At 42.0% G+C, this 12,365-nt stretch overlaps 1 pseudogene; it reads right to left on the reverse strand.

Annotated features, from left to right (window-relative positions):
• Positions 1 to 5,252: 5,252 nt before the first annotated feature.
• LOC112923269 (elongation factor 1-alpha 1 pseudogene) lies at positions 5,253 to 6,702 on the reverse strand (annotated as a pseudogene).
• Positions 6,703 to 12,365: the final 5,663 nt, after the last annotated feature.

Raw genomic sequence — 12,365 nt, forward strand, 5'->3', positions numbered from 1 at the left:
TCTGGTCACCCAACATCTCTAAATTCTTGGCTTTCTCACATTCTCACTGTTTGCCTTATTGCAAACAATTACCCTTCACGAGTCATAATGGGGATAAATTATGCATTATGATGTGTTGTGAGGAGCCAGTTCTGGGCCTTGTACATGGTAAGTGCTCAAAATTTGCTCATTGTGTCCTCTTATTGTCACCCTTGATGTGCCAGACTCTGTCGTGGCACTGTGAATGCCTCAGGGTCAGATTACTTGCCTGTGCATCTCTCAATACATCCAGAGAATTCTTGCTTCTCGGAAGCATACAGCATGGCTATTAAGAATAGGGACTCTGGCACCAAACTTCTTGGGGGAGCCTAATGCTATTACTTGCTAGCTGTGTGGCCTTGGGGATGTTACTTGAGCTTTCTATGACTTGGTTTTCTTATCCGTCGAATGGGGATAATACTAGTTTTCACCTCATAGGGATGTTATAAAAGTTTACATAAGGCTCTGGCCATGGTAAGCCCTCATTAAGGTAGGCTATTATTAGTAGGTGCTCAAGAACTGTTTATTGAAAGGCCAATGAATAGATGTTAGTGTGTGATAGTCTCAGGAAGTCTGGCTAACATGAAGGTGTTTATTTGGTTCAGAATGCCTGTTTCTTGACCTACCTGTAATTAGTTTCTATTACTAGGTTGTTATTAAGTTGAGAGGAATTACTTTCCTGTGACGGGCAATGTCTTGACATACTGAAGGTTAAATGCTCCTGACACGTCTGACATTGGCGTTGAAATTATTTTGTTGTTTTTAGTAATATGGATGAGTTCGAAGGTGTGGTGTGGGTCAGAAGTAGAGGTTTTCCTGTAAAGGAGTGACCAGAAATGTCTGAGCCGTGGTCTCTGAGAATGTTTGGAAATATCCCCTACAAGTCTTAAATCTCCTATCTGAAAGAATCCACGTTGTTGGCTTTTTGAGGAGGAAATTCAACAAGATTGTAAAGCCCGAGAGGAAGGAGGCCCATCTGAGTCTTTATATTTGAGTCAACGTTCAAAACAGTCCTGGGTCTGTGACATTGCTCGTGAAAGACTTGTGAGTTAATTATGTAAAAAGTGAAGATATTTTTCTTCCCAATCTGGAGCTCATCCTCTGAAATTTCCATGTGATCAGTGCCTGCCCACAAAGAAAGCATTATTGTTAGTTTACATATATGTTTTATTTCTGATTATGAGATTTAAAAAATATGAAGTAATATTTTCTGTTAAGAGGCTTGGCTTAGGGAGACCTGTGGCTGGCGGTCACTTCTGCCTTCAGCTGGCTGAGTGACTTTAGCCATGTCTTTAACTGCTCTGAGCTTCAGCTTCCTCACCTGAATGGGAAGCAGTTGGACATTAATTATGATAGTAACAAGGATCCCATTTTGCTGACCATGTGATGACACTGCGCTAAGTGCCTTAGAATTCCTTGCATTTTATTTCCATAGCAATCCCGAACAGTAGCTACTTTTTACCCTCCTCATGTTACAGGTAAGGAATCTGAGCTCGGGAGAGCAGTCATTTGCCAAAAGTGTAAATAGCAGGCTCAGGACTTGAGCCTGGGCTTGTTTATGTTTCACAAATCTATGAATAATCGTTGATTTGTGACAAAGAGCGCTAACATGAGTGGGGTATTTCAGGAAGGATTAAGAGGTGATTTTTCCAGTATATTAAGAAGTATGTGAACCCCTCCCTCCCTCCCTCCCTCATTCCTTCCTTCTTTATCCCCCAATGCTCCTTCAATCAAATTTCTGGCCCACCTTCCACCTGATTAGATTTTAGTTCTTTTATTTCTCTAAAAAGGGATTCTCTAGGGTCGTCTATGCTTTTTTCCAAGCCCAGCGAGTATCTTTATAATCATTTCTGACCTCTAGTTTTGTCATCTTACTTATATCCATACTGATTAGTCCCTGGCAGTCAATACTGTCTCTTCTTTTCTTTTTTGAGGTGTGTTTTTCCATCTTGTCATTCTATCCAGAGGAGAATAGATGAATGAGAGAACAAAACATCAACAATCGCAGAGAATTGTACCGTTGCAAAAAGTGGTCGCTTTTCTATCTGTAGAATATCAGCAATTCTTTTCTTAGATCTCCAGTTGAGTTCACAGGTGTTCAGAATGACTTGATAGCTATCTAGCTGAATTGTAGGGACCAGATGAAACTAGGGTCCTCTATTTCTCTGTCATCTTTCTCTGACAATCTCCGGTCCACCTTCCAGAGTGCTAAGATTCCTGGTTACCCTTCCTCTATGGTATTCTGTAACACTCTTTTTTTTTTTTTTTTTTAAAGATTTTATTTATTTATGTGAGACACACAGAGAGAGAGAGAGGCAGAGACACAGGCAGAGGGAGAAGCAGGCTCCATGCAGGGATCCCGACATGGGACTCGATCCCGGGACTCCAGGATCATGCCCTGGACCAAAGGTAGGCACTAAACCACTGGGCCACCCAGGGATCCCCTGTACTACTCTATTGATGTGCTTGTTATAATTGCTGTTGGTTGTTAAGGTCTGTCTCTGGGTAAAATATAAACTCCTAGTGACAGGGCTGCCTTGACATCATCAGCCCGAATTCAGAGTTTGCCTGGCTCAGTAAACAAGGCCTATGGGAAATGTTTGTTCGAAGGACGAAAGAATGAGCACCTACTATGTGCACCATGATGGGGGAGGCCAGAATAATCAAAGACAGGTGCCTGGTGAACCACAGTAACATTTCTCTACAATACCACATGTGTCTTTCTAATTATGCACTTCCTCAAGCAAATGGTAGGAAGCTGGTGGGCATGCTCCACTGAACACCAAAAGATCACACTTCAGGAGTGCCCTCAAAGATTCACTCTGAATTGTAAGGAGGTTATGCTTGATAACGGTTAAGATCCCTCATGATGTTCTGTTCATCTGTTCGTTACTCATTAGCTCATTTAATCTATTACTCTGCTAAGCAATTATTACTGCCATAAACATTTACTGAGCATCTTGCTAGTTGCTGGTGATATCATTGTGAATAAAAGCTTATTCTCTAGTAGAAAAAAATGCTAGCTGCCATTTCTGAGTACTTTCATGAATCAGATTATATATATATATATATATATATATATATATATATATATATATATAAAATCTCTTGTCTTCACTATGACCCTGCAGCTTATTAGAACCATGTCAAGGGAACCCTGGGTGGCGCAGCGGTTTGGCGCCTGCCTTTGGCCCAGGGCGCGATCCTGGAGACCCGGGATCGAATCCCACGTCGGGCTCCTGGTGCATGGAGCCTGCTTCTCCCTCTGCCTATGTCTCTGCCTCTCTCTCTCTCTCTCTGTGTGTGTGTGACTATCATAAATAAATAAAAAATTTTAAAAAAAAGAACCATGTCATGAAGGAGGAAATAGGCTTAGAGAGGTTAAGTGGCTTAGCTGAGGCCACACAGCGAGGAGGTGGCAGAGCTAGGGCTTCGACTCACCACTGATAAGATTCTAGAATTCTATTCAATGAGAGAAAAGAACATGTGGCTGCAGAATGGGCAGTGTTTCTGTGAAACTCTGAGCTTTATTAAAGCAACATTCACTTATTGGTGTAAACTTTGCTCTTCAATGCTCTGCACTGATTGATGCACAGAACCCCAATTCTCCACTTAAGGAGGTCACTATGCAGAAGGGGACAAATGTTGGCAGCCACATAATTAAGGGATTATAAAGAGCGCTACTACTGGGATGTGTCCCTCAGATGGCTTCACTGGGGATGTCACATGGACATAGTCTGAAAGGAAACAACAGTCCTACAGATGCATGGGGATTTAGGAGAGAGAGCTTTCCAGACAAAGAAAAGACTCACATATAAACCTTTTTATTTTTTATTTCAAAGGGGGAAGTGGTTGTATGTTTGCTATTTCTAGAGGGTGTAGTGAAAGCTTACCATATCCTACCTCATCCCCCCTTGGCACCAGTATCAAATGATGATATTCCCTCTGGCTACAAATGAAGATTTCTTTAGAGGGCAGTAAAATTCATTTCAACAATTGCTTCCCGTGATGGTTGAGAACAGGATAAACAAAATTAGCAGCAGTGAGAGAGAATCCTTTTCACCTCTGAAGCCAAAATAGTATTATATGACACCTGAGCATGAGCTGAGTTTTGGGAGTTGAGTTCTGGGCTTAGCACCTGCTAGCTGTGTGACCTTGACCACGTTCTGTGACCTCTCTGTGCCTTTGTTTCTTATCCCTAAAGGAACTGGGCTGGGTGGACCCAGTAAGAGGATTTCAACTACTCTCTGAGGAGCTACAGAGATTCGGGGCAAATGCCCTGCGGAACAATGTGGGATCCCAAGGGGACTTTGAGGTAGAGAAGATCCGAACGTGACTTTTGTTTCAAGCCCAGCAGTTCAGCCCTTATTTGCTTTCTCCATTGCAGATTTCACTGGAAGGAAGCTTCCTCTGCTTTGAAAGAGATGCCTTGGGCTCCAGTCACCATAGTCCTTCCAAGACCTCTTCCATAGGGCTCTCAGTGACAACCAAGGTCTGGCTAAGGCGTTCGTGTGACCCTGGGAGCCTCAGTTACTTTGGAGACATGCAAGTTGGCTCACAGAGGACTGAGGACTGGGATCTGGCTTTGAGTCAGGAGCCCTGGTGCTATCAGTGTGGGTGCAGGATGGAGTCATAGGACCTTTCAGAGAGTGCAACTTTCAGAGGAAATTTAGCAAGTCATTAAGGAAACGACTGGAGACTGGATGGCAGTTAGTGAAGTGTAGCCAGCATCAGCTTATTTGCATGGCTGATGGCTGAAACAGGATCCTACCTGTAGCTTCCACTCCAGTGGCAACAAGCCAGCTCCACTGCAGTCTGCTGCGTCTCAAAACCTTCTAGGTCCCTGTGCACCTAACACTGCTGGACAACTACCAGTCAGGTGCACCAGAGACCGAAGGTGGCAAATTAGAAGGGATGGAACCAAAGAAGGTTGTCCTTGGTGGCTTCTGCCTCTGACAGGAGAAGCCTGAGGAGTGCTATTCTCAAGTAGTATTCTATTTTTATTTCTCATTAAACTTTTGTTTTAATGGGTCTCAAAATTCTGTGACAGATTTTTGGTCAAGTTGTTTCCATTAAAAAGCACTGATTTTAAAAACGAATAACTTAAAACTGCCACACACGCACACACACAAAAAATGGTCCACAAAACATTCTCCTTTCCTTCTGAAGGTTTTATGATGCATTGTTATCATTAACCAGTCATTTGCCATTAAACTTAAATGGCCAATTGACACAAAGAGTTCTGAGACCCTTCTTCCACCACCGATTAAGACTGGGGTAGCAGGTATTGGGGATAATATTCATTTAGCTTCTGAGCTTTCTGGGCAGACTTGGTGACTTTGCCAGCTCCAGCTGCCTTCTTGTCCACTGCTTTGATGATACCCACAGCAACCGTCTGTCTCATGTCACGAACAGCAAAACAGCCCAGAGGAGGATAGTCAGAGAAGCTCTCAACACACATAGGTTTGCCAGGAACCATATCAACAATGGCAGCATCCCCAGATTTCAAGAACTTGGGACCATCTTCCAGTTTTTTTCCAGATCGATGATCTATCTTCTCCTTCAGCTCAGCAAACTTGCAAGCAATGTGAGCTGTGTGACAACCCAGCACGGGTGCATATCTAGCACTGATTTGGCCTGGATGGTTCAGGATAATCACCTGAGACATGAAGCCAGCTGCTTCCCCTGGTGGGTCATTTTTGCTGTCACCAGCCGCAATGCCACGATGAACATCTCTGACAGATAAACATTCTTGACATTGAAGCTCACATTGTCCCCAGGAAGAGCCTCACTCAAAGCTTCATGATGCATTACAACAGACTTTACTTCTGTTGTAACGTTGACCAGAGGAAAGGTGACCACCATGCCAGGCTTAAGAACACCAGTCTCCACTCGGCCCATTGGTGGTACCAATACCACCAATTCTGTAGACGTCCTGGAGAGGCAGACACAAGGGCTCATCAGTTGGACTAGTTGGTGGCAGACTGCTATCCAGAGCCTCAAGCACTGTGGTTCCACTGGCATTCCCATCTTTACGGGTGACTTCCCATCCCTTGAACCAAGGCATGTTAGCACTTGGCTCCAGCATGTTGTCACCATTCCAACCAGAAATTGGCACAAATGCTATTGTGTTGGGGTTGTAGCCAATTTTCTTCATGTAGGTGCTGACTTCCTTAACGGTTTCCTCGTATCTCTTCTGGCTGTAGGGTGGTTCAGTGGAATCCATTTTGTTAACACCAACAATTAGTTGTTTTATATGCAGTGTGTAAGCCAGAAGGGCAAGCTCATGGGTCTACCCATTCTTGGAGATACCTGCTTCAAATTCACAATCACCAGCAGTAACAATCAGGACGACACAGTCAGCCTGAGATGTTCCTGTAATCACATTTTTGGTAAAGTTTCTGTGTCCTGGGGCATCAGTGATGGTCACATAATATTTGCTGGTCTCAAATTTCCACAGGGATATATCAATGGTGATATCACATTCACGTTCAACTTTCAGTTTATCCAAGACCCAGGCATACTTGAAGGAGCCTCCTTCTCAGCAGCCTCCTTCTCAGATTTTTCGATAGTTCTTTTGTTGATCCCACCACATTTGTAGATCAGATGGACAGTAGTGGTAGCCTTACCCAAATCTACGTGTCCAATGATGATGATGTTGATGTGAGATTTTTCCTTTCCCATATTGGTTTAGGGTTAGCAGTGGTTTTCACAACACCTGTATTCTGGCAGCAAACCTGTTGTGAAAAAGTCAAGTAGTATTCTAATACCATATAAAGAGGTATTATAGAATACGGGTCAGTTTTGGGCTGTGTGACTCCAGGCAAATTACTTAACCCCTCTGAGTCTCAGCTTCTTCATGTGTAATATGGGAATAAAAATTGTGAAGACTTCACAAGCCCATTGTAAGTTTTCCATGGTAGCATACCTGTGCAGTGCTTAGCATGGTGTCTGCTATGTAGAAAAGTGCTTACTCTTCATTGATTATTTGATTCTCTGGAACATCACTATTTCCAATTCACTGCCATTCAAATAGTGATAAAATAAAGCTAGTAGATTAAGATGTCATTGACCTTTATGCCTGGGGACGGTGGGCATGTGCGAATGTGCACATGTTTTGGTGCATATAGGGTAGGCTTGCCTATTACGCAGAAATCATGTGAATATATATCTCTAAATTTGGGCCCTAAAGTGTTGTGTCTATTCTAACCATGCTTTTCAGATGTTTATTTGCTCATTTATTTGTCTAAGGAATACTCACTGAGGGTCTCTACTCTGGGTTAGGCATTCTTCTGGATGCGGAGGATATACATGGGACTCCTAACTCAGTGGAGTTTACTGTAACAACTAGTTACACATCCATTCATTCAGTGTCTGTTTTGTGCTTGACATTGTTCTTGATGATGTTTGAGATGTAAAGAAAAAGAAGTTTCTGGCCTTCAAGAAATTTACACCTGCCCAGAGGAGGGGCAATTTGTGGCAGTGGGTTATACCCTTACCAGAGGCTTCTGGAGTGCTTTCTTCCCTCAGGCTCCTCTACTCTGCATTTCTATGACCCATTATGGCCCATAGAGGTGGTCCTTCCCAGAAAAAAGGCCACTTCAAGGGTCATTTGAGAATTGTAATGTCAGAAATATCAAATAAGAGTCACTCTCATTCCAAATGTTTTTAGGTAGCATATAACTGGGTCTTGTTTTTTATCCATTCAGTCACCCTATGTCTTTTGATTGGAGTATTTAGTCCATCAACATTTAAAGTAATTATTGGCAGATATGTACTTTTGCCATTTTCTTACTTATTTTCTGGTTGCTTTTATAGTTCCTCTGTTCCTGTCTTTTCTTGCTCTCTTCCTTGGTGGCTTGACAGCTTTCTTTATTGTTATGTTTGGTTTCTTTTCTCTTTTTTGCGTGTATCATTATAGATTTTTGATTTGTAGTTACCATTAGATTCATATATAACATCTTATGAGTATAACAGTATATATTAAGTTGATTTAAGAGATTCACTGCAGACCTAGAAACACATGTGGACCAAAAGCGAAAATATGGAAAAAACAACATGCAAGTGGAAGTGAAAAGAAAGCCAGGGTAGCAATACCCATATCAGACAAATAGACTTTAAAACAAAGACTGTTTTAAGAGACAAAGAAGATCATTGCCTAATGATAATGGGAACAATCCAAAAAGAAGATATATCAATTGTAAATATCTATGCACCCAACATGGGGGCATTTAAATACATAAAGCAACTATTGACAGATATAAAGGAAGAAAATGGCAGTAATACAATAATTGTAAGGCACTTAAACTCCCCACTTACATCAATGGACAAATCATCCAGACAGAAAGTGAACAAGGAAGCAGTAGCAGATTAGACGAGTTGGACTTAACAGATATAGTCAGAACATTCCATCCAAAAACAACATCATACATTCTTTTCAAGTGCATATAGAATGTTCTCCACTATAGATCATATGGCAGGACACAATACAAGTCTTAATAAATTCAGGAAAACTGAAATCATATCATACATCTTTTCTAACCATGATTGTATGAAACTAGAACTCGATTGCAAGAAAAAAATCTGGAAAGAATACAAGTACATGGAGGTTAAAAAAACACACTACTAAACAATGAATGGGTCAACCAAGAAATCGAAGAGGAAAACATAAGTTCATAGGAACAAATAAAATTGAAAACACAACAATCTAAAATCTATGGCATGCAGCAAAAGCCATCTATGAGACAAGTTTGTAGCAAACAGGCCTACTTCAAGAAACAAGAAAAATCTCATATAAACCTAACTTTACACATAAAGGAGCCAGAAAGTGAGGAACAAAGACAAAAGACCGTAGAAGAAAGGAAGTAACCAAGATTAGAGAAGAAATCAATGAAATACTTAGTGACTAAGAAAACAACAGAAAGGATCAGTGAAATCAGGAGCTGGTTCTTTGAAAAAAGAAACAAAATCAATAAGCCTTTAGCCACACTCATCAGAAAAAAAAAAGAGAGGACTCAAAAGACAAAGTCAATTTGGATAAGCCCATTAGTCACCCACAGGTTTTACGTGACTTTATTTTCTGTCCGGTGAAATGGAAATGACCAGCCTCATCTTGCAGATGAGGAGTCTGAGGTTCATGGGGAGTTTCTGTCACTTGCTCAGAGTGGCACAGAGCTTCCTGGCAGGGCAGAGCATAGAGACAGGGGTGTGGCAACACCTGTGAGGGGTTTCCAGGAGCCTGGCCTCACTTGGAGAAAATGATACTCCCTGGCTGATCATATTCTTGTTTTCCCTGCTTCTATCTGAAGTAGCAATATTGAATCTCTCTCGTGTCATTGTTCGTTGGTGGCCAATAACCTTTCCTCTGGTAATGTTTCCAGTTTTGATCACCTCTCTCCCAGCTGCCTTCTCTGCTGTAGCTCAGTAGATCATGTCTCTCCGGGCCTCATACGTTGAGATAGAGGTTTTCTATCCCACTGTGTCTATTTTTTGTTTTCCAAGAGTCCTGTGTGCTAGAATTTTAATACTGGAGTCTGTTTCCTGGTTGGGTCTTGTCTCTGTTAGCCAATGATATCATGTTTCTTTTAAACACATGGCTGGCGGTTTCATTCTCTGCCACATTTGGATGCTGTTTCTGGCTTCTGGGAGAGAAAGGTTAATTTTCCTTTTTGGTGTCTGATTTTCTTCTTTTAAGATGTAAACAGCTGACATGGTTTTAGTTGGAGTCAGAGATCTTTGTGTTGAATCTCTTAGAGCCTCTGAATAATGCTCAATAGTTCTTGACCAGTATTGCAGAAAGCATGCTTTGTGACAATTGCTCATCTTTATTTTGGCTTTCAAGTCCTGTTGTGTCTACTACTGTAAAAAAAACCTATCCTGCTTTGTCTCCCCATTTCCACTACTCCCTTCCCCATTTAGGCATCTCTCGGGTAACCACAGTGGCCTTAGAAATGGTCTCCTTGTGGCAATTCTTTTGCTGTGCCCTTCTCACCCGCTTCTGCCAGGCTGATCTTCCAGAAGCGTAGCTCTGATCTCTTTGCACATCTGCTCTAAAACCACCATGATTTCCTTTTCCTTAAAATATAAGTCTGTACTCCTAGAGATGAGTCCTCAAAGCTCTCAGTTTGACCTTGAAGTTTCTGTGAGATTTTGTAAGACTCTAAGCCAAGTAGAATGTCTGAGACCTCCTCCAAGTCCTCTAAAAAGTACTTTTATTAACTGGTAACTGTTGCTTGGCCACAAATGGTTGTAGAACTTTCTCTGCCTAGAATCCCTCCCTTTCCCTCATCCGTACACAGCCTGGATGTCTCTCAAGGCTTAGATCAACTCCATCCTCTCCAGCAACATCCCTGTCTTCTCCAGGCCTCTGTTATGTCTCTCTTGATGCCTTTCTTGTTTGAATTCCCAGTATTGTTTACCAGATAACTGGATTCCAATAATTTCACACATAAGCTACAGAATCTGCCCATGTCTGTCCAGTTAGTCCAGCTGTCAAAGTTGAATTCAGGTTATAAACTGGCTCCTAAAGTTGACACATTCTGCAGACCAGTGAAAGACTATGGTTGGTGATGCAGGTGAATCAGAATATTTCCTCTGGCCTGAGCCTGATCAATGGAAGCCTATGCATTCACCTGTGGATCACATTTTCCTATGTCTTCACTAACTTTTTTTCCAAATGTGGCTCCTCACAGCATCTAGGGTTATACATTCCACTCTACCGTATGGGCTGAACTAGGCATTTGTAAGCACTATTTTGGATCCCTTGATGCATCTTCTGATTCACTGGTCCCCTCTTCGGCCCTTTCACATAACTGATCAGCTCACTTCCTGGACACATCCCCTCACTCTTTGCCAAGATGGTGACTGTCTCCGCATCCCTCCACTTTCCAAGCATGGCTACTACCCTGGAGGTCTTCTGTGTTCACACGTGTAAGCTGCTCAGCGCTGTTCTCTCTGTCCCTGGTGTTTTTCACCTCTGGTGGCTTCCCCTCCAAGCCACTTCACTCACCCACTCTTGTGGCTACACCCTGGACTTGGTCAGTTTCTGGAACTGCTCCACCTCAGAAGTCATAAAATTCACACCTCCCACTCTCTGACCACAACTTTCCTCTCCTTCCAATTCTGTCACTTGCTTGCTCTCAACTTTCTGGTTCTCCAACTCATCTACCCTCTTCTTTGTCCTACACTCTGCTGCTCTTGTCTTTCCTCTCATCCCTGTTCACATTTTTCCACAGCTCATCACTTCAACAACTCCTTGAACTTTAATATCATTGCTCTACTTTTTGTCACACACATATCACAAATGGATCCTGCAGGATTCCAAATCATCTGCTCTTTCTGTTCCCTAACACGGCACCTGAAATTCTCTCAAGGTCACATCCCTTCCAGCCTGCAGATCAAGGCCACTATAGATGAATACAAATGGATCTCTCAACAGATACCTCAGTGCTGCCCAGCTACTACATGCTGCTTTGCTTTTCAGATTTCTCATCTGTTATCCTGGAGTCATTCCAAATATTCCCCTCTTTTTTCAAACCTCAACCTCTACCTGTACTCTAATGCTCAGAACATACAAAAGTGATGACCGGAGATCTCTCCTCATTTCCCATCATGAAACCTGTAAACTGGCATGCAGCCTTACCATTTATTCCCTCTTGGAAGTCTTATGCAGCCTTTCCAGCTTTCTTGGGGACCTTTCTGTTACACCCATTCCTTCCCTCATCTTCTCTTTTTCACAGATACTTTGCATCAGCTTTTAAACATATTTATTTCTTTTCCATCATTAAAAAAGAAAACAAATCTTTAACCCTATGTCCCACACTACTGGACACCCCAGCATCTTCATCCAAAGGTGAGGAAGCTACTTGGTTTGAGAAATGGAAAAAGTTCCCTATGAATTGATCATGTGATGTTGAGTTGTGGGAGGTGGGAGATGAGATTGGAGTTTGATGCTTAGTATTTTTTTTTTTTTTTGATGCTTAGTAAACATTGATTAAACTGAGTTAAACAAACAGAAGTTTATTGGGTGCCAACATGTTGTTCAGCAAATATGATGCAGTAGGTACACAGAACTCTGACACAGAGCCCTTGCCTTTGAAGTACCTATGATCTAGTTGAAGAAAGGTGTTAGAAATAGCTGAAGAGGTAGTAAAATAGGATAGATACTAACTGAATTGGTTCAGCCTTTAAAGTATGTCTTAAATCTGATTCCTTTTTACTATCTCTACATCACTATGATGCTCTAATTTCACAAATCCAGGATTTCTTTCCTGGATTGTTTCATTAGTTTCCTAATTGATCTCCCTGCTGATATTCTTGCTTCACTTTGGCAAATTTCTATAGCCAAC

This window comes from Vulpes vulpes, chromosome 14 (assembly GCF_048418805.1).
Source record: "Vulpes vulpes isolate BD-2025 chromosome 14, VulVul3, whole genome shotgun sequence".
NCBI classification, from domain to species: domain Eukaryota; kingdom Metazoa; phylum Chordata; class Mammalia; order Carnivora; family Canidae; genus Vulpes; species Vulpes vulpes.